This window comes from Erpetoichthys calabaricus, chromosome 13 (assembly GCF_900747795.2).
Source record: "Erpetoichthys calabaricus chromosome 13, fErpCal1.3, whole genome shotgun sequence".
In the NCBI taxonomy this organism is placed as follows: domain Eukaryota; kingdom Metazoa; phylum Chordata; class Cladistia; order Polypteriformes; family Polypteridae; genus Erpetoichthys; species Erpetoichthys calabaricus.
This window is the reverse complement of record NC_041406.2, coordinates 67,231,130-67,256,785: the sequence shown is the minus strand read 5'-3', so window position 1 is coordinate 67,256,785 and position 25,656 is coordinate 67,231,130. Positions and strand designations below refer to the sequence as shown.

The 25,656-nt window shown below is 39.2% G+C and overlaps 1 protein-coding gene across 2 annotated transcripts in view; it reads right to left on the bottom strand.

The window, feature by feature from the left end:
• The window catches only part of LOC114663397 (transcription termination factor 1, mitochondrial), a 47,725-nt gene extending 27,599 nt beyond the window's left edge, over positions 1 to 20,126 (bottom strand). Inside the window, exon 1 of one of the 2 annotated variants that reach the window (XM_028817110.2) lies at positions 20,032 to 20,126. The gene's annotated coding sequence lies outside the window, so the exon portion shown is untranslated. Of the gene's footprint in view, positions 1 to 17,081; positions 17,205 to 20,031 lie in introns of those variants that run through there. The other variant, XM_051935921.1, reaches the window with a different exon arrangement.
• Positions 20,127 to 25,656: the final 5,530 nt, after the last annotated feature.

Sequence of the window (25,656 nt, the reverse complement as noted above, 5' to 3'; positions counted from 1 at the left end):
TAGTGGAGCTGTTTCATTTTTAAGCCGTAACTTCTTCGTTCTCGGTGGATCGCGCATTAGTTAAGCTGTGTCATTTTTGAGCCGTCATTCTTGCGATCCACCGGTGGATCGCACTGTTTAGTACAATTCACTTTCCGTACCATCTCGGGCTTGATTTGTGAACACCATAGTCTGTCCCGTTTGTCGTTGCCTATGGACGCGTGACCTCATTTTTTATTTATGTTAGTGGAGCTCTTTCGTTTTTGAGCCGTAACTCCTTCGTTCTCGGTGGATCGCGCGTTAGTTGAGCTGTGTGTGGTCTCTCCCGTTTCGCTCTGGGGCGGGGGGGCTTTGTGCGGCGCCTGCGCACGTTCGTTGTCTCTCCCGTTTCACTCTGGGGAGGGGTGCTTTGTGTGGCGCCTGCGCACTATGTCTCCTGCGTCCATGGGCAGGTCCCTGCGTCCATATCCGGTTTCTCATTCTCGGTTAGTAATATGGAATGGATGACCTGGGGAAACAGTTTGACAGGAAGTGGTGCTGACATCACACAGACATTCTGTAAAGATCGCAGAAGTTATTGTTCAACATTGAACTGCTGAAAAATAGTATTAGGCAAGCCTGTCTTAAAATGGGTGCCAGGATCTCTTCAAAGTCCTGGCAAATAGTTCATTGGACACCGTAATGAACATGGTAAACTAAACCTCATTTCTGAGTTGTGAACCCAAGGTCCCAGATATTACAAGGTAAACCATATCTATTGACAAGTTTGTCCTATGGCTGCTTATGACATGATTTCCCAGGTCTTCCCATAATGATGCATTTTTGAGAGCCATTCTGCAAAAATATTATCCAGCCAATGTCCCAGTGCCACACTTTTAGGCCACAATGATGTGGTATACACCTAAACTAACCACATGATTTCACAAAATGTAGCAATTCATTGTTATTAAATTGTACTGATGAAAATATGAACAAGCTGTTCTATCCATGCTGCAGGGGCAATAGAAGTGTCACGCCATTATGATTATGTAACCTAATCCAGTTGCCACTGTTAGCCTTAGGTTTTTTATATTAACCTTGATACATGGCCCTCTAGTTGTAGATGAGGGCATAATAGATATGTATACATGGTCATGCCGGTCTCCCAAGCTAGTTTTCAAGAATTCTAAGCCAATGCTTCACAACACACATTTTGTACCACAAAAGGTATATTAAATGTGTGCATCTGCTGGAGCCAACACCAGCACCCACACACTTGTTCAGGCCCGATTTTGATTTACCAAGCAATGTGACATGCATATCGATATGATGAAGAATGAAAACCTGCAGTACATTTTGAAAAACCTTGACAAAATATAGGGCTAAGGCTGGATTTATACTTCACGCGATGTGACGCATGCTGCAGCGGACGCTCCTGCTACGCAAGCGTTGTACTGTTTATACTTGTGCACGTACTTTATACAAATCTGGAGGAATCCACCAGGTGGCAGTGCAAGATATTATCAGGGGGAGAACAGGTTCGGCTTCGCTGTGTTGTGAATTGCCTGAAACACCCATTAAACTCTGATGACACCTTACCGCAATATCTCTGAAAAGGATGTTTAATGATTAAATCCATCAGTCTAGGGATTTCTCCATTTCAGCTGGTATTAGTATTGGGCACGAGGCTGAAACAATACCTGGACGAGGCATCAGCTCATCGCAAGGTGAATACAAGCACACACATACACGCTGGCGTCATTTTAGTGTAACTAAATCTGCATATTTTTGGAAGGAAACCGGAGCACATTGTGGAAACCCAGCAGGAAAACATGTAAACAATATCAGCGACGTGACTCCCTGCAAAACAGCAGCGCTAACGCTCCGCCACCATGTCACCCCCATGTGTGTCATTATTAACAGTATTCATTATTTAAACGAAATTACCGATTTATCTGTAAAATGTAATATAGATACTTCAATACATTTCATCATGAAAGTGATATCAAGTATAAATCTAAGGATTCTAAATGTGCAGAGAGTTGGAATATCATACATTTAATGTGCTCAGTGTGGCGATCTATTGCTGTTTGCCACTGCTGTCAGTACCCGAGGAAGCCCTAGAAAAAAAGACGGCACAGAAGACGGTATGAGAGACTTTTAAAATGTATTGTGTCATTATGATCAGGAATATGCAGCACTTGAATATAAAAGCACCACGAATGCATCTGTATGTCGGCATTTTGCTTCACCACTTCGAACCATTCATCAAACATCGAAGCGCGCATACCGATCAACGTAGGATCCGCAAAGTGGCTTTCTGTCACATGTAGATAGTAACCAGAGACTTTGACGTCACATTCCAACTTTTAGCACACTGCGCCCCCCAACTTTTTGCTGGTACAGTAATCCCTCCTCCATCGCGGGGGTTGCGTTCCAGAGCCACCCGCGAAATAAGAAAATCCGCGAAGTAGAAACCATATGTTTATATGGTTATTTTTATATTGTCATGCTTGGGTCACAGATTTGCGCAGAAACACAGGAGGTTGTAGAGAGACAGGAACGCTATGCAAACACTGCAAACAAACATTTGTCTCTTTTTCAAAAGTTTAAACTGTGCTCCATGACAAGACAGAGATGACAGTTCCGTCTCACAATTAAAAGAATGCAAACATATCTTCCTCTTCAAAGGAGTGCCCGTCAGGAGCATATAAAGTCACAGAGATAGAGAAAAGCAAACAAATCAATAGGGCTGTTTGGCTTAAGTATGTGAAGCACCGCGGCACAAAGCTGTTGAAGGCGGCAGCTCACACCCCCTCCGTCAGGAGCAGACAAAGAGAGAGAGAGAGATAGAGAGAGACAGAGTTTGTTTTTCAAGCAAAAATCAATACGTGCCCTTCGAGCTTTTAAGTATGCGAAGCACCGTGCAGCATGTCTTTTCAGGAAGCAGCTGCACAAAAGATAGCAACGTGAAGATAATCTTTCAGCATTTTTAGACGAGCGTCCGTATCGTCTAGGTGTGCGAACAGCCCCCCTGCTCAATCCCCCTACGTCAGGATCAGAGAAAGTCAGCGCAAGAGAGACAGAGAAAAGTAAGTTGGGTAGCTTCTCAGCCATCTGCCAATAGCGTCCCTTGTATGAAATCAACTGGGCAAACCAACTGAGGAAGCATGTACCAGAAATTAAAAGACCTATTGTCCGCAGAAATCCGCGAACCAGCAAAAAATCCGCGATATATATTTAAATATGCTTACATATAAAATCCGTGATGGAGTGAAGCCGCGAAAGGCGAAGCGCGATATAGCGAGGGATTACTGTACTGCAACTCGCGCACACGTCACGTTAATTTCTGAGGACCTGCTCAGAGGACACATCAAATGAACGCTGGGAACGCGGTCCAGCCATGATGCGGGCGCGTACGCGTTCTGAGTGTGAAGTATAAATGATCCCTAAGAGTTCACATAAACAGTAAATGGGTGTATGATTTGAATTCAGGAGGATAAACTGAAGTAATTTAAAAATAACGGGGTATAGTGAGGAATCAAAGAGTTTCCACCTGCTGCATGGATAGCTTGAATCTTTCACATACAAGTGTACATGCAGGAATGTACTATATGCTAAATGTGGCATGACCCTTTGTATGTATCTCTCATTTTTCCTTTCTCTACCAATCTGATTCACTTACAACATTTAAGCATATATAGCAGAGAGTGTGTCAGCCTAACTGTGTATTATTTTCCAGAAGACAATCCAGTCAGAGGGGATCATATAAAACACTTCCTGGAGTTGAACAGCAAAAAGAAAAGCACGACTCTGTATTTCATAAGGCTGATAAACTTGATATAATGATTTATATGATTTAACAGCATGCCACTGGCTTTAATCGATTCCAGAAATAGTTCAATTGTCTTGACAGAGTTAACTTTTAAAAATGACAAATGAAAAAACAGTGCAAAAACAACTGGGAACCAGGCTTGTGCATGTTCTTCTAATTAACAAGTACAAAAAGACTACATTATAATAGAACATTTATCTCTAAGCCCACTAGACAAATTAACAAGGGAAGCAGATCAATACAAGCAAATAAAGCTTGTCTGACATCTGTCACTAAGTAAATTTTGCATCCACCAAGGAACAATACTGATAAAATATAAATGTAGGAGTTGGCTTTAAGGTTTGAGGCTCAGTAAATATGCATAACTATCACTGTAGTGCTTGTGTGTGTATGTTTGCAAGTGAAAGAGGGTCTGATCTATAGCCTGGAGCAAACATCTGTATTTCAGCATCATACCCAGCATTCACTGCTGACCCAGGAGTGTACATTGGCAGGCTCCTGCTGTGAGGATGCTCAAAGCTACTGCATATTTACCCTTTAACAGCAGGATCTGCTCTAGGCCATAATGTACCAGGGAATAAAACCTAAAACACATGAATTATGATAATTTTAAATATTTTAAATAAATACTCTGCATGCTTCCTTATAATTTATCAAGTAACAATATAGCTGAATAATGAAGCATTGAAGTATAGGAGGGAATTGTTTTAGGACTAATAAGCTCAAGTATAGACTGTAATGTCAAAATTGATACAACTTAAAAGGCGCAGTTATTTAAAAAATGAAAGCACTAAAGTTCACCAAAGTAAAAATAAGAACAAAAAATGTTTTAACAAGGAGGAGCCAATACAGGATGGCAGCAGGCTTAATATTCCTTTAATTCTACTATTTCCCAAAATACAAAAAATATGAAAATTTAGTTAAGCAGGACATATGATGAAAAAAGGTTTGCAAATATACTGCTGTTCCTATATAATAAAATGTACATAGCATACACTGAAATCAGTGCATTAAATAAAGCAAGAACAGAAAACAGACAGTTTAAAATGGATATACTGAAGCGAATATTGTGACATATTTAAAACTGGTGATAAGTCTGCACCCTCTAGTGGTACTTGCATTAAATGTGAAAACTCATTCTATTTTTATTTCCCTCACTCATTGCTAAAGCCGAACTTAAATATAGAAAAATATTTTTTTTTCTTTTTAAGCAATTATTTGTAGTAATTATTATAATGCATTTAAAGTGTCATAAAATAGTTTGATGTGGTACTAACAATAAATAGGAGGTCATCAGTCTCATATTACATTAGAATTTTGGCACATCACTATAGCCACTTAAATAATTTATTTTATCCAAGGTTCTCTCTCACTTATAATAGCAACATCCCATTGTTGCTCTTGTATATAACAATAAACTAATGTGGTAATTATTATAACTGAAGGCATGGTGGTACAGTGGGTAGTGCTGCCAATACGCAATATAATCCCTCACCCGGACATTGTCCATGTGGATTTTGTTCACTCTTCCAGAGTGTGTCGGTTTTCACCTCCAACATCCACAAAGGTGAACATATTATGTTAATTGGTAATTACAGATAGGCCTATGAGAGTGTGGGCATGCATGTGTGCATAAGTGAACCTTGCGGAGACCTGATAACCAGTGCTGCCATGATAGAACCCAGCAGCCCACAATCCAGAACTAAACTGTCCACATTCAAGTTCTCCAAGTATATAGGTAATTTCACATTCTGACAGTACTCCACAGTCCCGTATTGCAAACTCGTACAGACCCCTTCACAAAACATTCCAGAGGGAAATCAAAACTTTCTTTATATGCACAAAAATATTTAAGGCCGGACTGACAAATTCCATAACCTATGAAACGTGTGCAAAAATACAGAGCTGATCCTCTGTTCCATGGTCAGCAAGTACTTGCTTTGCTTTATCTAGACACAGTATCTTCTTTAATACCCAGGCAGTGGCATCCCCACAGAGATCGAGTAATTGCCCTAAAATTAGTCACACCAATCAGGAGCTCTTTTAAAAAAACAGTTTATTTTATAAACCCAGTTCTGCAATTGACAAAACGTTAAAGACACGTTAGCTAAACACCCCAGCCATTTTCAACGGCTTCACCATCACCAATCTGATTGTATTTAACCCTTTCACAGCACTAACTTCTGAAAGATGGCCGCGCACATTACATTTAAGATATCATTAAATGATGTCTCTAGACAAAGTTAATATTAACTTGAACATGATTAAAACTGCCTGTAGCTATGAGACCTGCAATCAAAATACTGTAGTTTAAATGTTATAAGGACTGCACACACTGCCCATTCGCCATATCCCATAATCTTTATACTAGTATTTTTTTTAATATAAAACTAAAAGAGGCATAATTCTGTTTTACCATGAAAACCTAAAATGACAGACAAAACAAATTTAAAGTTGTAATAAAACATACCCTTCATACAAACTTCCAACAGTTGCTAGATTACTAACAGACTAGTTTTGCAGGACCAAAAGTGAGTCTCAAAGGACACATCTGGAGACAACCTGTTAAAAAGTCTGTAGTGAACAGTGGCAAAATCCAGCACTGCAAAGGCTACACCCATAGGGCTCCTTTCTGAAATGCCCAACTCCAATTTCTCCAGTCTGTGTGTTTTAAACCACTGCCGGGGCTTCAAGGAGAAAGCAAAAGGTGATGAACAAAACGACTTGACACTAAGAGAAAATAAAAAGCTAAAATTGCTGTTATCCATCAAAGATGCACATTGTAATAAGTACTGAAACTGTGGAGACAGACTCGCACACACACATAGTCCACCACAGCTACTGGGCTTCACACATTTGAGAAGTGTTTCTGCCCGTTACAATATTTTTCTGTTATTTTAACTACTGCATCACTATAGGACATAACAGCAAATACAGTTTAGATAGGCACTGAGGTCTGGGATATACAACTTGTTAAAACGCTGCAGCTACTTTGTCATGGCAAATTTACATTTCCAATTAGGCAATAATGTTAAATTTCTTTAGCTATATGTTTGGACATGCAGTCAGAAGGTTGGTGTTTTGCAGCCATGTCTGTGCTTTACTGGTGTCATTAATCAGATTTATTGATTTGGGTGTTTCCAGTACTGAAATCTGCATCTCCTGTGGCTCTCCGTTATCAGCATTCTTATTGGCAGTTCTTTTTTGACAGTCTGTGGCACACAGTTTACTTCAAATGCACAATTTCATGAATATTGCTGCCACTTCTTTCAAGCTCATCTTAACTCCTACACTGTTGTTGCATAACGCTGATCAACAGAGAGCACACATAGCAACTGTGATAACATAATGTTCACATTTACATTGGTCTATTGATACCATCGAATGCTAATGTATAATTTGATGCTACATGAAAGGTTTTTCCTTTGCAACATGGTATGCTTAACAAATCAGGTTAGGTTTATTTTAAAATGTGTAATGTTCTCAATGCACATAAGACACACATTTATATATCTAACAGGGTTATTTTAGGAGATGTTACACTGTAGACGGCTCATCATAAACAAAAGCTTGCAGCCTTTCAAACCAGGTCATCGAGAACATCTCTAATCTTTGCAGTTCTACATCACCACCCATACTTTGAGTGCTGCCTTCATGAGGTGTTGGATTGGTACAGAAATGTGAGACTTGGTGAGATGTTTAATTGTTACCACCCAGGTCTAAGCAACATTCACTTATGGCTGCATCGGTCGATCAATATACAGTTGAGAGATTTATCTCTGGGGGAAATTTGGCTTTTTACAGAAAGTCTTTAAATAAATAAATACATAAATAGGTAGACAGACAGTTTGATTAAATAAACACATAAATAAACACACAGAAGTATGACTATAAAGCAAGAAAATTAAAGAGAAATATCCTGATTTGACAGTCCCAGTACCATTGAGGCATTATGCAGACGTATTGCTGCTGGCAAACCCATTAGCACTTCTTGACACACTTCTGCTGAATAATTTGTTGGCTGAAAGTACTCTGTGTTAGTGTGTCAGAGAGAGGACATACTGCATTGCTCATAATGGAATTCAGTTTTGTTTTAATTCTCTCCTTTGCTAATACCTCCAGGGGGTCCAGAGTGTGACCGATAACTAAGCCTACCCTTTTAATTATCTTGTTGAATCAGTGGGCTTCTCTTGAAGCAATGTTACCAGCTCAGCACACCACACTGAAGAAAACTGCATTGGCCATCACAGAGTTGTAGAAGATGTGAAGGATGTCACTTCCCTCATTAAAGGAATACAGTCTCTTATGGAAAAAGAGCCTGCTCTGCCCTTTCTTATACAAAGGCATGCAAAGGTTTGGGCACACTTCATTAAAATGTCTGTTACTGTGAACAGTTAACAGAAGATGAACTGATCACCAAAAGGGAAAAAGTTACAGATGACACATCTCTTTAATATTTTAAGCAAGATTTCATTTTTATTTCCATCATTCACAGATATAAAATACCAAAAAATGGAAGGTGCCTGAAGCAAAAGTTTGGGCACTCAACACGGTCAGTACTTAATAAGACACTCTTTGACAAGTATCACAGCTTGTAAATGCTTTTGGTAGCCAGCTATGAGTCTTTTGGTTCTTTCTTGAGGTATTTTTGCCCAATTGTTCTTGCAAAAGGCTTCTAAGTCTGCAAAATTCTTGGGCCGTCTTGCATGTACTGCTCTTTTGAGATCCATCCACAGATTTTCAATGATGTTTAGGTTGGGGGTCTATGAGGGCCATGGCAAAACCATCAGCTTGTGCCTCTTGAGGTATTCCATTGAAGATTTTGAGATGTGTCTCAAATAATTATCTTGTCATAGGACCCATCCTCTTTTTACCTTCAATTTTTTTTTTTTTTTTTTTTTTTTTTACAGATGTTGTGATATTTTTAAGTTTACATACACTTTGCTACTATTTGGTAGCATTGCTTTTAAATTGTTTAACTTGACCAAAACGTTTTGGGTCGCCTTCCACGCGCTTCTTAAAATAAGTTGCTGGAATATTTCCCCATTCCTCCAGACAGAACTGCTGTAACTGGGACATGTTTATAGGCCTCCTTGCTCACACACATATTTTCAGTTCTGTCCTCAAATTTTCAATCAGACTGAGGTCAGTGCTTTGTAATTCACCCTAAGTGTATGTAAACTTCTGACATGTGAAATGTGAAACTTTAAACTGTAATAGGAAATGTTTAGTGACTGCCCTACTTGTAATGGCCACTAGATGTCAATGTCCTCTTTTTTATAAACAGCAGAAAACTAAACAAGACAACATTTTACACCCTTTTGTTAATACACCTCAAGTTTACTGATAATGTTTACAATTTTACTGTTTTGAACTGCTTCTGCGACTTTATTATGTTAAACATCGGTTTTAAAAAACCAAAGAGAAATACTCCGGCAACGTTTCTTAAAGGGACAACATCAAGTAAGTCTGTATTACTAAGACTCTTATACATTCAAGATGTCTGTGTTAGAATACCTGTCAACAATAAATTGATTTCGTCAATCAGAGTGACTGTCATTGTAATACAATGTTGCTGATTAAGGTTTCAGCTTCTTGATCATGAATTGGATTAAAGGAATTTTTAAGGTATTGATTTAATTTAGATCAATAATAGCAAAGTTTCTGATATATTAAGAATTCAATAGGAACCAGAAGGGGCAAACAGTGAACAATGGCAAATAATATTAAAAAGTCTATGGAAAAAAATCTCAGGTCACTTTGTGTTGCATATCCACATGTCAGGTATCCAGGTGTACACTCAAAAATCAAAACTCATGCATTTTTTGCTAATATTATTAAATAAGTACTTCTGGAAAATTTGAGTAGTTCACGAATGTGAGGCATACTCAAGCAAAATAGAGTTTTAGAATTAAAGACAAGGCTCTGGATCAATGAATGAGGGGGGAGAAAGGTCTTCAATTCAGTTGCTCAAATTTGCTTGAATGCATTTCATTTTCGTGTGCTACTCTCATTTGTCACAAGTATTTATTTAACACTATATTAGTTAAAAACACAACACAACAGTGGTGGGTCTCATTCGAGGTGACGGGGAGGGGGATTACAGAGAGGAGGTGAAGTCATTTGTGGAATGGTGTGATAAAAACAATCTGATACTGAATGTCGAAAAAACAAAAGAACTGGTGATCGACTTCAGGAAGAAACAGCTGATACACATCCCGGTCTACATTAAGAACACTGCTGTGGAAATTGTGCAGTCTACTAAGTTCCTGGGAGTTAATGTGACGAACAACCTCACCTGGTCCCTGCACACCTCCTCCGTCATCAAGAAAGCTCACCAGCGCTTGATCTTTCTGTGGAGGCTAAAGAGGGCCCATCTCAGTAAGTCAGTCCTCACCACTTTTTACAGAGGGACCATAGAGAGTGTGCTAACCAGCAGCAGCTCTCTGTGGCAGGAGAGCTGCAGCGCTTCGGACTGGAAAGCACTGAGGAAAGTGGTGAGGGCTGCGGAGAGGATCATTGGAGCCCCGTTGCCAAATGTACAAGATTTGGCAAAACAACGCTGTCTGGCCAGAGCTGTGTGGATTTCTACAGACCCTACTTATCCTGCCTCTGAACTCTTTTCCCTCATGCCCTCAAGCAGAAGGTACCGCAGCCTGAAATGTAGAACTACCAGGTTTAAAAACAGTTTTTTTCCTACTGCCGTTCGTCTTTTAAATGAAGCATTTTAGTATTTTATTGTAGGCTGATTTTAACTATGTGTTTTTATTATTGTCTTGTGCATCGTATTTTCGTTCTGCAGCACATCTTGGATGTTCTGCTGAATGACAAATAAAACTGAATTGATTGATTGAAAACACATGTGCATGTCTTGTTAACAAAAGACTGGATAACTGATCAGGTGCAGTAAGCAACACAAGTACCTTGTTCACCGTTTTCCCCTGCAGGTCCCATTATATCAGAAGCTTTGTTATCTCCATTCTCCATGAAGACTTGAAATAAAAAAAAAATCACATCCATCACTATAAACAACAAGGTGTAAGTAAGTATGAATGTCTGAACGAATAAGGGAATGAATGAATGACTTGACCTGCCAAGTGCCATGGAGTCAGAGACACAGCAGAAAATATACAACTGAGTATATGAAAAGGAAAATAAAAAAGCTGTGTCAAAAGTACAAACCTCCATATCACTGAGATACTGCAACAGAATCTGACTAAAGCGGTAAATGAAATAATGCCCTTGAACATCAATAGGCTGAAACAGTGTGTAACTTATTGTTGTTAAAGAAGGTTACATGATACTAAATTATTGGGTATAGTTCTTTTCTGCAGGTTGGCTATTTTATGTTAAATAAATAATTGCAAAGTGAACACTTTGATATGTGCTGAGTGTCACCTGCAGTTACATACCGTATATCTTATTTTTGGATTTGGTTATAGTTGATAGTAATGTCCTGACATGTAAAACATTGCAAATAAAAGGCATTAAATTTTCATGTGACTGCATATCATTTAAAATGTTGTACAAGTACAGTTTGGAATATCGCTTGGAGCTCCATTTTTTCAAATAATCTGCAGATAATCATAAGCCAGTAAACATACACTGATGAGCCATAACATTAAAACCACTGACAGGTGAAATGAATAGCATTGACAATCTCATTACAATGGCACCTATCAAGGGGTAGGATATATTAGGCAGCAAGTGAACAGTCAGCTTTTGAAGGTGAGGTGTTGGAAGCAGGAAAAATGGGCAAATGTAAGAATGTGGGCCTCTCTGACAAGAGCAAAAATTGTCATGACTAGATGACTGGGTCAGAGCATCTCAAAAATGGGCAGGTCTTGTGGGGTATTCCTGGTATGCAGAGGTTAGTATCTTCCAAAACTGGTCCAAGGACAGGACAACTGGTGAACCAGCAACAGTCATGGACACTCAATATTCATTGTTGCGAGTGGGGAGCAAAGGCTAGCCCATCTGGTCTAATGTCACAAAAGAGCTACTGTAACACAAACTCCTGAAAACGTAATCCTGACATGAGGTGTCAAAACATACAGTTCACCGCAGATTATTGTGTATGGGGCTGCATAGCCGCAGAACGATCAGAATGCCCATGCTGACCCCCTTCTGCCTAAGAAAGTACATAAAATGGGTTTGTGAGCATCAGAACTGGACCATGGAGCAATGGAAGAAGGTGGTCGGGTCTGATGAATCACATTTTCGTTCATCTCGTGTTGACAGCCTAGTGTGTATGCATTGTTTACCGGGAAATTAGATGGCAGCAGGATGCACTATAAGAAGAAAGCTAGCCAACGGAGGCAGTGTAATGCTCTGGGAAATGCTCTGCTTGGTAACCCTGGATCATGGCATTCGTTTGGATGTTACTTTTGACACATAACCAGCTGCCTAAAGATTGTAGCAGACCATGTACACCCCTTCATGGCAACAGTATTTCCTGATGGCAGTGGCCTCTTTCAGCATAATAAAGGGCTTTGCCACACCGCAACAATTGATCAGGAAAGGTTTGAGGACTATGACAAAAAATTCAAGGTGTTGTCATGGCCTCCAAATTCCCCAGATCTCAATCTGATTGAGTATCTGTGGTATATGCAGGAAAATTCCAATCCAGAGAGACCCCACCTCGCAACTTACAGGACTTATAAAGAATCTACTGCCAGATTCCACAAAACACCTTCAGAGGTCTTGTGGAGTCCATGTCACGATGGGTCAGAGCTATTTTGGTTGCATGATGGGGACCTATACAATATTAGGTAGGTGGTTTTAAAGTTGTGGCTGATCAGTGTACAGACTGCAAAAGATAACTTAAGATACTTCTCTCTATTATATAAAAAAAATCCTGGGATTAGACAAGACTTTTTCAGAGAGATAATTTCAAGTCCCGCGAGACGAGACTTTGTGCCAAAACATTTAACCACGCCCACGGTCCACTCACATCTAATTCATGTGAATTCTATTGTCAGACACAGCTGCTGTGCTCTCAACTCTTATAAATTGCTATGTGTTCCTCATTTTAAAACAAGACATACAATCTATTTGTTTCCTTTGATGTAGTCCTTTTCTGGACAATAATGAAACGTTCTAGATGAAACATCAACGACTAAGCAAAAAAGAAAGGGCAGTGCGTCGAAAAGAGGCCCAAAAGCATTGGAGAGAAAAGAACTCAAAAAAGAACAATAATAATCTAAGTGTAATTTCGGAAAATAAGAAAAGTTCCAATCAGCCCGGGCCAAGTGGAGTTGAAAACCTAAAAGATCAAAGCGGGGGCGGAAATAAAAGATAAAGAGAAGAAGACAAAGTAGAACGTCATAAAGAGGTTGAAAAATGTTGGCGCGATACACAAGCAGAGCAGGTTAGAGATTATGAAAGTACTAAAATTCAAAAGTCTCAAAAAACTGATAGTAAAGATTGCATTAGCGCAAACAAATGGAAATTATTACTCAGTGAAATAACGGAACAGCAAAAAGAGATTGAATATATGGACATTGGTGATAGGACAGAAGTATGTAGATATTGTTCGGCTTTAAAGTTTAAGTCAGAGACTTGTAGATCGTCTAATTGTGTTACCAACAGGGAAAAGTAGTGTTTCTTCCCAATAACGAGGCGTATCCATAAGAAATAAAAGATTTGTTATTTGGTGAAAGTGAAATCCACAAACACTACAACCAAAATATCCAAATCTACAATAATCTGCTCGCGTTCACATCATTCAATGCTCAAACGCAGATTTACACGATTCAAGACCATACGCTATGAGAATCTGTGATCCCGCAACATTAAAAGCTACTACAAGTTTAATTTCAAAGAAGCCACAATTTGGTCAGGTTTATATTTATGATCACGGAGAAGCGATGCAACTCGATAGAGTTAAACGATTGGACGTGCTGGAGTATGTGAATTTCCCCTTGGGATTAATAAAGTATCTATCTATCTATCTATTAGAAAGTCTACAGCCAATAATGGATACAAATCCATACATCCAAAAGTATCGCACTTTACACGAAATGTATCTGTAAAACATGGACAATGAAGTTTTCTTGGATTTCTATATGAATCTGAAAGATCATGCTCGCATATATAATAAACCAACATGTGACAAATTCTCAGCAATAATAGTTTCGAAAGACGGAGATATCAAAGACAGAGTTGATATTTGTGTTTATCTAAAAGCACAGCACAATTCATCGCAAGCGGTAGATCCAGGAAATGACTAGTGTGCAGAGCCCACACGGGGGTTGGCGAGTACAGCGAGCAGGGGGCAGAGCCCCCTAGTTTAATATAACAAGTAACTAGAACAGGAGTGACATATATGACTCTGCCAATTTACTATAAAATAAAAACCCAAGATAAAGGAAGCCACTACAGGCATGTCCTCTATGTCAGCAATATCACCAAGAAGATCAAGTGGTAAATACTATGTATTGTAAATATGAAAAGAGAAAATGACAAGAACAATGGGAACAGGAAAGAAATGACACTGCCATGAATATATACAGAGTGAGCAAGAAGTTCAGCTTGTTGTGCAGGCAAGCCATAGGGGCTGTTTGATTTTGTTTCTTTTCTACATGTCTGTTATTTTAGGTCATTTTTTGATTCATTACTTTCTTGTGTGTGTTTTTTTTTTTTTCAAACAACAAAACAAGCAATTTGATACACTGTATCTTAGTTTCTTTGGTATTATACTGACTCTTGCAAATTACCAAGAAGTAATACTTCTATTACATTTTGTTAAAAGGCCATAAATTCCCTTTCTTGGTTCATGATAGTTTATGGAACACAGTTCAGCGATTTTAAATAACAAAGAAAAAACAATCATTGTTAAAATATGTTTGCACTTTGCAACACATCAAAAGAGATTCATGAAGAAAATAAATAAAATCTTTTTCAGTCACATCCACCTAATTACTGAAACAGATGAATCAGACTTTATGGATGTTGCAGTTAATCTTGGCACCATAAAGGAAAAGACAAGAAATAAACCTAAGCAGAATGTGCTAACAAACACCCACGACCACACATACTGGGCCAACGTTACATTCACCAATTCACCTCACACACTTCTTTGTGATGTGTGCAAAAAACAGGAGTACATGGATAAGAAAAAACATGGAAACAGTTTCCCAATATTTACTCTTCTGGTCTGAAAATCTAAGTGGAAATTACTCTGTATGTAACTGTCATAAAGTAGAAAAATAGCAGAAGCGTGAAGTACCTTAAAATCCATCTGAAACACATGCCAAGATGCTGCTTCTCAATTCATAACCTGGAACAATGTCTTCATAACAAAAAAATTCCAGGTTTTACAGATCAATCAAGATAAGGTTTCATCTCAAATTAGGTAGCACCAATGTAGGCAATACGGGGAACCTGCAGCACAGTTAAAAGCTAGACAGGTCAGTAAAGTTTGGGCTACATCAAAATACCTGTGTCTTATATGTCCTCATTCTTTCAACATGAAATATAAAAAGGTTCATAGAGTTATTATTGTAACATGTAGAAATTACAGTGAAATTCTTACTTGCATATGCAAATCAATATGAAGCAAAGTTGCCACTTTCTAGTGCCATTATTAATATATATTATAAGAGGGGTGATTGAAAAGTTTTCAATCTGAAAGGGGTATTTTACTGTGGTGTTTTTAAGTGGTTTACTTCCTGTGTTGTAAAATATGTGACTTAAAAGTTTCCAGCATTTATGGTTTATACAGCATATTTCTTATTTTAGCGTCAAGTCAACGTGGATGCTGAAAACCACAAACTCAAGTATAGTATCATGCTATCAATGAATTTTGGATGCTAGAAAACAATGCACCTTTGGAGAAACATTCTCACTACTACAGTCAACAAGTGGGATACAGAATTCTGTTGTGGCAAGACATCTCCACTAGTTGATCCAAGGTCTTGTTGACCTTCTACACAAAATAAAAAAAAAGAAGAAAAGGATGCCATTACAGAGTGAACTGTGATAATCCATTCTTCCTGAACAATTACACATGAGCATGATGTGTGCAAGTTGTGTGCCCAGAGGGTACACTCAACTCTATTACGCATCAATACTTTCAAGGTTCGACTGAGAATTCTGAACTTATGAATACAGAATGGGAATAAATGTAGTCGTGTTTCACATCTGGGTAAAAAAAACAAAAAAAACAGTAAGACCCAGGATCCAAATAACAATAAAAAAAATAGAAGAATGGTGATTTACCTACAGCAAGAAAACTTCAAGATTCAAACCTGAGCCAACAAGATCACATGCACAATTTTTAATTATGTCAAGAGTACTGACTCAAGCCTGTCTTAACGTATTGGGCACCAGTGCACTATTTTGAACAGAGGCTTATGATACTGTTAACATGGCCCTGCATGACATGCTTCAAAAGGGCCACATAACCAGTCAACATTATGTTGAATTTCTCTGGTATTTGTGGCTCTCAATAAGGGAAATGCAGCAGGGAAAGCTGTTGCCCATCTCCTTTCTGCTTAATGGCAATGCCCCTGCTCACACTGCATAGGTTGCTAAGGCTGCTCTACAAAACCGTGGATCTGATCAGTTGCTACTCAAGAGTCCTACTCTCCTGGTTCATTTGACTACTATCCGTTCTGCAGTCTGAAGGATCACCTCCATGGGCTGTGCTATGTCAGTAATGAGTATGTAAAGTTAGTTACACAGAGTGGTTGAACAAGCAAGACAAGTCCATTTTATTTGAGTGTCACAGAATATCTTTGCATATGTAACAAGTGTTGTAAGTTTTACGTTAATTATGCTGAAACATAAATCTTGTTTTATTTATTTTTAACAGGTCCGACTCATAACATTTTGATTGTCCCATACATTGACCACACAAAATATTTTTTTAGAATATGTGATAATAAGTTACATAAGAAAAATATTCTAGCTTGAATCTGGCTTCTGAGTAGTCAAATGTCAATGTACCACACAGTCCCAAAACAATCTAAATGTAAACAATTTTAAAGTTTGAAAGTTAAGCCAATATAAATGCCTTCAATAAGTAGACATCTAATAAAGTTTAGATCTAATCCATGTAAATGTTGCTTTACATCATCAATGTATTTGGTTAAATAAAGTTTTCACAATTGCAGTGTAAATCCAAAATGTAAAGATGAAGACCTTCCAAAGAAGAGGGTTTTTTTTCCAAAAGGTTAGTTTAAAAAGGGGAGCACAACATATATTCAGGTAATTCAGAAGTCATCAACCTTTTTTCTAAATAATGTCCTAATCTTCTGTCCCAAGTTGTGACTGTATTTTTTACTTTATGTTGTAATGCTGTGGTTCTCATATGCATTGGCTTCATCCCTGAGGAGTTTTTTGCTCCGACCAGAATCAGTAAATCATTTTACCTCACAGGTGTTGGCCTTTTTTTCCTCTTATTCTGCATTCTGAAAGGTGAAGTAGTGTGAGATTTATATTTATAAGAAACTTACAAAGATATTTTTGCCATAGACATAAATGCTTAACTCTCATTTGTCAATTTCTCCCTTCTCCTGTAATGTCTGCATCCTCGATTAGCATTATTAGGAAACACTTAACAATACGCAAAGTGGACACAGCACAAAGGACACTTAATGCTGACAGGCTACAAGCATTGCATTGTTTGACCTACAGTTACTAACATGTTCATTACTTGAAAAGCAGAATGAGAATCATAATGATAGCAGTAGAGTGTTGTACCATGTTAGCCATAGATTGATACAAGAGAAAATAGGGTGAAATGACACCTTTTATTGGCTAAATAAATAGATTACAAATGCAAGCTTTCGAACCAGCTAAGGCCTCTTCATCAGGCAAGGTGTAACAAAGAAACCGAAAAATACTTTAGTTTATATTGGGACAGCAAAGTGATTTTTTTCTTTCATCTTAACAACCTTTTTGTTCAAATGTTAGCAAAATTAATAAACCTTAGATGACTTAACCCTGAAAGAAGAGAACAATGAACTAATAAAATGTAGAGATAAGATAACCATCACTAGAAAAAGTCCTGTAAGGTTTTTTTAGAAGTGCATTGTCTGTAAGATAGGCCACTGATGTAGTCAGCTGGTCAATCAGTCTGTTAGTCCACATATCTGGTCATAAAACTCTTGTTTCTATTTAGACCATTTAGTAGAGTGTTGAATTTAAGTATAATTTTGTATTCCCATTCTCTCCGCTCCTGTTGGGTCTTGAAATTACCCATAAGCATAGTGACCCTCAGATCCTTTATGTTGTGGCCATTACTGTTAGCTGCCGGAAGATCAATACCTTTCTGATTAATATGAAATCTATGTCAGTTCATGCGCTCGCGCAGTGTCTGACCAGTTTCCCCTACATACAGTCCAGTGTTGGGGCACCTTATGGACATGATTAGGTAGCCCACATTAGCAGATTTGCATGTGAACGGACCCTTTATTTTATGGTCCTACTGACAATGTGGTTTAACTACCTAATCTGTCGTGTAGATATGTGCACAAGTGCCACACTTGTTCTGTAAACAGGGAGATGCGTCACTTGCTGCCGAGCCACACATAGAGTTTCGGACAATGATTGTCCGAAACCCTATGTGTGGCTCGGCAACAAGTGGTACATCTCTTTCAGAGTTAAGTCATCTAAGGTTTATTAATTTTGACAACATTTGAACAAAAAGGTTGTTAAGATGAAAGAAAAAAATCATTTTGCTGTCCCAATATAAGCTAGAGTATTTTTCAGTTTCTTTGTTACACCTTGCCTGATGAAGGGGCCTTAGCTGCCTCGAAAGCATGCATTTGTAATCTACTTAGTTAATCACAATGATAAACATTTTAAAACCAACATTAAATAACTCCATGCAACATATGCAAATAATTGCTACAGTCCAATAATGCCAGCTTCGTAATTTCGTGATTTACACTGTAACACTGCTGGCAGTGTGGTGTAGTGGTTAAGGCTTTGGAGTTCAAACCTGAGGTTAAGGGTTCAAAATGATAAAATACTGTACTTGTCCCCAGGGGGCAATTACAACTTTGCAGAAGCTCAAGAGATATTCCTGCTAATCACACAGTGTGACCATGAGCAGGTCACTTCACCTACCTGTGCACAAATTGGAAAAAACAAAAAGAAATGTAACCAATTGTATCTCTATGCTGTAAGCTGCCTTGGATATGGGCAGCAGCCAAATTAAGTTAATATCATGGTAGAATTTCAAATAAAAGCTGGAGCTGGTTGGATCAAAATCCTAAAGACAAAGTGGCTTCCAGGACTGTACTTTAAAACTACTGTTGTGATGTGCTATTAAGTGGACAATATTCCATTTTTGGTAGAAAGAAGAAACATAAAAAGGTTAATAGATAGATAGATAGATAGATAGATAGATAGATAGATAGATAGATAGATACAAAGTGTTATTAAAAGTATATTTGAACAGAAATACCAAAAATAAAAAGTGTCAATCTATAATCGTCAATATCTGCATACAATTAAGGGAGTAAACGACAAAGCAAAAGGTGAACTAAAAAGAATATGGTAAAAGAAAGTTAACATTTACAGATAAGGCAAAATACGGTAATTTTCTGAATTTTGTTACATGTAAATATACTAGTACGTATTTTTGAATGCAAAATAAACGATGGAAAATACTAATTAAATAATTAGATAATTCAGAACGGAGACTGGATCATTTATTTATGAAACTGGTCTGAATGAAAACCCGCAGCCATGGTGGTACCCCAGGACTGAACTGGGAGTTACAGTAATCCATTTTGAAGCCCCGTTCCAAGAAACACTAATGTTGCCCACGCACGATATACACAGGATTCGAATTTAATTCCAGCAAAATGTGACGATGATCCCCTGGCCCCGGGTTTGTGTGCAATCGATTGGGCTCTGCGATGAAGAGTTGTCCCGACCAGAAATGTTCCCCCTAAGTGCCCTATGCTGCCGGTATTCCGGTTACGCCCCCCTAAGACCTACCATTAAAAGGGTTTGAGAATGTTAATAATATACTAATTTACACAATAAAGCAATCGCTAAAACTGATTTCAAAAGCAACCTTTGAAATAAAACAAGAAACCCAAATGTTGTCACCGCTGAAAATAAATGAGCGAGGGCATTTATCAAACTTGAATTAAAGTTACAATAAAAAAGGGAGATGCAAACAGCACTATAAATAGAGAGAAAGGACCTTACATATGTTTACAATTTATACCAAATCCTGGCCAACAACTCGGTACAGTAACAGTATACTGTTTTACCTTAAAAAGATTATATTGCCACGATGAAGGAATAAGCCAAGAATACGAAGCGTCAGGGAGAATACGAAGCATCTTGAAGGCGACGCCGTTTGACGAGACGCCACCTGCCGGTTTGGCGGACAAACTGAGAAAGGCTTCCATTTGCCAGTAGTCAACATATCAGCAGTCGCTCGAGGGCAGTAGAAGCAAACTGCCTGATCGCATGTGCAGCAACTTTTTTTTTCTTCCCTGAAGATACACATAATGTGAGGTGAAATCTTTTGAAAGGAGCTAGAATATTCAAATAGACCAACCTTTAAGCTAAATAGGTTAAAGCTACTATCTACACATATGTTTTAACTCCTAAAACAGTACAAATGCATTAAGGAAATAAAGCAAGAATAAAATGTAATAGTATAACAAGAAAGAGTTTAATAAAAAGTCAGTCAGTTACAATATTGCTAAAATATAATACAGCAACATAAAGAAACTGACATTTCAGCATAAATTAATGAGTGTGTGTGGTTATCTCACATAAGACATACACATCTTTGAATAGTGTAAATTACAGTGTGTTTCTTCGTGCCGGTCCCAAGCCCGGATAAATGGGGAGGGTTACGTCAGGAAGGGTGTAAAATTTTGCCAAATCAATATGCCGACAACAATACAAATTTCCATACCCGATCGGTCGAGCCCCGGGTTAACAACGACCGCCACCAGTACTGTTAGGCAGCAGGGTGCTGGCAGAATTTGGGCTACTGTTGGTCGAAGAAGAAGAAGGAGAAGAAATGGGGGGAGACGTGTCTGCAGGCAGGAGGAGAGGAGGAAAGTAAAGAGAGTGGAACTGAGGTTAGGAACTTTGAATGTTGGCAGTATGACTGGTAAGGGGGGAGAGTTAGCAGATATGATGGAGAGAAGGAAGGCTGATATATTGTGTGTGCAAGAGACCAAATGGGAGGTGAGTAAGGCCAGGTGGATTGGAGGTGGATTCAAATTGTTCTATCATGGTGTGGTATCATGGAGGAGAAATGGGGTAGGAATTATTCTGAAGGAACAGTATGTCAAGTGTATTTTGGAGGTGAAAAGAGTTTCAGGCAGAGTAATGATTATGAAGCTGGAAATTGGAGGTGTGATGATGAATGTTGTTAGTGCATATGCATTGCAAGTTGGGTGTGCAATGGGTGAGAAAGAAGATTTTTGGAGTGAGTTGGATGAAGTGATGAACACTGTACCCAAGGGACAGAAAGTGGTGATTGGAGCGGATTTCAATGGGCATGTTGGTGAAGGGAATAGTGGAAACGAGGAGGTGATGGGTAGGTATGGTGTCAAGGAGAGGAATGAAGAAGGTCAGAGGATAGTGGATTTTGCCAAAAGGATGGACATGGCTGTGGTGAATACGTATTTTAAGAAGAGGGAGGAACATAGGGTTACGTACAAGAGTAGAGGAAGATGCACACAGGTAGATTACATCCTATGCAGAAGAGTTGATCTGAAGGAGATTGAAGACTGCAAAGTGGTGGCAGGGGAAAGTGTAGTTATGCAGCATAGGATGATGGTCTGTAGGATGACGTTGGAGATCAAGAAGAGGAAGAGAGTGAGGTCAGAGCCAAGGATCAAATGGTGGAAGTTGAAAAAGGAAGACTGCAAGGTTGAGTTTAGGGAGAAGGTGAGACAGGCACTGGGTGGCAGTGAAGAGTTACCAGACAACTGGGAGACTACAGCAGATATAGTAATGGTGACAGCAAGAAGGGTGCTTGGCGTGACATCTGGAAAGAGGAAGGAGGAAAAGGAAACCTGGTGGTGGAATGAAGAAATACAGGAGAGTATACAGAGGAAGAGGATAGCAAGGAAGAAGTGGGATAGTCAGAGAGATGCAGAAAGTAGACAAGAGTACAAGGAGATAAGGCGCAAGGTGAAGAGAGAGGTGGCGAAAGCAAAAGAAAAGGCGTATGATGAGTTGTATGAGAGGTTGGACTCTGAGGAGGGAGAAAAGGACCTGTACCGATTGGCTAGACAGAGGGACCGAGCTGGGAAAGATGTGCAGCAGGTTAGGGTAATAAAGGATAAAGATGGAAACGTACTCACAAGCGAGGAGAGTGTGTTGAGCAGATGGAAAGAGTACTTTGAGAGGCTTATGAATGAAGAGAATGAGAGAGAGAAGAGGTTGGATGATGTGGCAATAGTGAATCAGGAAGTGCAACGGACTAGCAAGGAGGAAGTAAGGACAGTTATGAAGAGGATGAAATATGGAAAAGCTGTTGGTCCAGATGACATACCTATGGAAGCACGGAGGTGTTTAGGAGAGATGGCAGTGGAGTTCTTAACCAGATTGTTTAATGGAATCTTGGAAAGTGAGAAGATGCCTGAGGACTGGAGAAGAAGTGTACTGGTGCCGATATTTAAGAATAAGGAGGTTGTGCAGGACTGCAGTAACTACAGGGGAATAAAATTGATGAGTCACAGCATGAAGTCATGGGAAAGAGTAGTGAAAGCTAGATTAAGAAGTGAGGTGATGATTAGTGAGCAGCAGTATGGTTTCATGCCAAGAAAGAGCACCACAGATGTGATGTTTGTTCTGAGGATGTTGATGGAGAAGTTTAGAGAAGGCCAGAAGGAGTTGCATTGAGTCTTTGTGGACCTGGAGAAAGCATATGACAGAGTGCCTCAAGATGAGCTGTGGCATTGTATGAGGAAGTCGGGAGTGGCAGAGAAGTACGTAAGAGTTGTACAGGATATGTACGAGGGAAGTGTGACAGTGGTGAGGTCTGCGGTAGGAGTGATGGATACATTCAAGTTGGAGGTAGGATTAAATCAGGCATCGGCTCTGAGCCCTTTCTTATTTGCAATGGTGATGGACAGGTTGACAGACGAGATTAGACAGGAGTCCCCATGGACTTTGATGTTTGCTGATGACATTGTGATCTGTAGCGATAGTAGGGAGCAGGTTGAGGAGACCCTGGAGAGGTGGAGATATGCTCTAGAGAGGAGAGGAATGAAGGTCAGTAGGAATAAGACAGAATACATGTGTGTAAATGAGAGGGAGGTCAGTGGAATGGTGAGGATGCAGGGAGTAGAGTTGGCAAAGGTGGATGAGTTTAAATAATTGGGATCAACAGTACAGAGTAATAGGGATTGTGGAAGAGCAGTGAAAAAGAGAGTGCAGGCAGGGTGGAATGGGTGGAGAAGAGTGTCAGGAGTGATTTGTGACAGATGGGTATCAGCAAGAGTGAAGGGGAAATTCTACAGGACGGTAGTGAGACCAGCTATGTTATATGGGTTGGAGACAGTGGCATTGACCAGAAAGCAGGAGACAGAGCTGGAGGTAGCAGAGTTAAAGATGCTAAGATTTGCACTGGATGTGACGAAGATTGATAGGATTAGAAATGAGTACATTAGAGGGTCAGCTGAAGTTGGACAGTTGGGAGACAAAGTCAGAGAGGCGAGATTGCGTTGGTTTGGACATGTGCAGAGGAGAGATGCTGGGTATATTGGGAGAAGGATGCTAAGGATAAAGCTGCCTGGGAAGAGGAAAAGAGGAAGGCCTAAGTGAAGGTTTATGGATATGGTGAGAGAGGACATGCAGGTGATTGGTGTAACAGAGCAAGATGCAGAGGACAGAAAGATATGGAAGAAGATGATCCTCTGTGGCAACCCTTAATGGGAGCAGCCGAAAGAAGAAGAACACCCTTCACTTTTGACTCTTAATACTCCTCCTGCATATATTTACATTACCTTTTCATGCAGTGTGGATGAAAACAAAAATGGTTCTTATTCATAAGGTGAATTAGGTCCTTCAGAAAATTTCCAAAAATCAAGAAAGAAGGATATAAGATAACTGGTAAGGGTGCCCTCAAGATATTCAACTCGTCATTTTTGTATATCTTGGATGAGGATGATGTTTTTTTTGGGATGTGGTTTAAGTTGCCAATAGTCTGGTAAGGTATAACTGTACATCAAATTACAGTAGTGATGTAGTGGCTAGTAAAAAAGATTGGATTAAAACTTATAGTCATCCAGTCTAGGTAGGCAGCATGGAGTAGTGGCTAGGACACTAGACTTTAAACCACAAGGTTCTCAGTTCAGTCCCATCAACCTGACTGACTGTGTGACCCTGAGCAATTCACTTACACGTGTGTGGTTTAATTATTACAATAACATTTATAAACAATTGCAATGTGTCCCAGTCTTGAGGGTCACTTTGCATAAATCCATCTGACAAATATATTATAAAAACTGAATACAGGATGCCAGAATTAACCCATGACAATACATTGAACTGAACTGAATGCAACATAATAAAGATGTGTACTGTACAATATATGTAACTACATACTCTCTTTACTAGTGTTTGGAACATGTGGTATTTGCTTCTGTTAAACCTTCTAGTAGTCTAAGTGGGTTTAGACAGTACATGGATGTTTTGACACTATGCTGCATGTCAACCTTTCCATCATTATTGCTTTCCCAAAACACAGGTTCAAAGCAATTACTCTTTCTTTAATACTTCTTTCTATGTGAGCCCCCTGCTTTTAAATTGCCTTAATACACTGTTCTTCAGACCCCCGTGACCCTGTGTTCGGATTCAGCGGGTTGGAAAATGGATGGATGGATGGATACACTGTTCTTAGTTGCCTACCTCGCATTTTTATTTCTGTTTTACCATATGCAGTATTTCCCTCTTAAAATGCATCTGTGCCATTTGATGAGTTTCTTTTTTATTTTTGGAATGGAATTAAAAGCTTTTGTCTGTTTCTTTAATTTTTATGACAAAATAAAGTAAAATAAGGTTTAAATTACAACCAAACAGAGTAACTGAATAAGTAATCATTTACTGCTTTTAAAATTATTTGAGTTTTAAATTAAAGAAAGCACTTTTCAGAGGTCTTTTCAGGAATACTCTGGGATACTCTGAAGGCATTTCTAAGAGGACAGATTATTTCATATCCATCCATCCATCCATTTTCCAACCCACTGAATCTGAACACAGGGTCACGGGGGTCTGCTGGAGCCAATCCCAGCCAACACAGGGCACAAGGCAGGGACCAATCCCGGGCAGGGTGCCAACCCACCGCAGGACACACACAAACACACCCACACACCAAGCACACACTAGGGCCAATTTAGAATCGCCAATCCACCTAACCTGCATGTCTTTGGAATGTGGGAGGAAACTGGAGCACCCGGAGGAAACCCACGCAGACACGGGGAGAACATGCAAACTTCACGCAGGGAGGACCCGGGAATCGAACCCAGGTCCCCAGATCTCCCAACTGCGAGGCAGCAGCGCTACCCACTGCGCCGCCTTTATTTCATATCTTTCTCACAAAAATTAATTAGAAACCAAGAAGGTGCCTGAGTTAATCAGCCAGATTACCAGAATAGACCTAGAATGCACCAGATCTCCAAATGAGGCACTTTATAACTAAAGACAGGTTTTACATTCAGAATTTAACCTCTTGACTACTAAAGAACAGCTCATCTTTAAATCTCAAAATCATTATTATGAATGCAGAAAGAAGGCAAATAAGACCTTAGCCCAACAAATTAACAAGCAGGAAGACTGCAACACAAAGTATCAATTACCAAAACAGACGAAGATAAAATCAGTGACCATAAAAATATAACCAACACATTTAGAGAGGACTG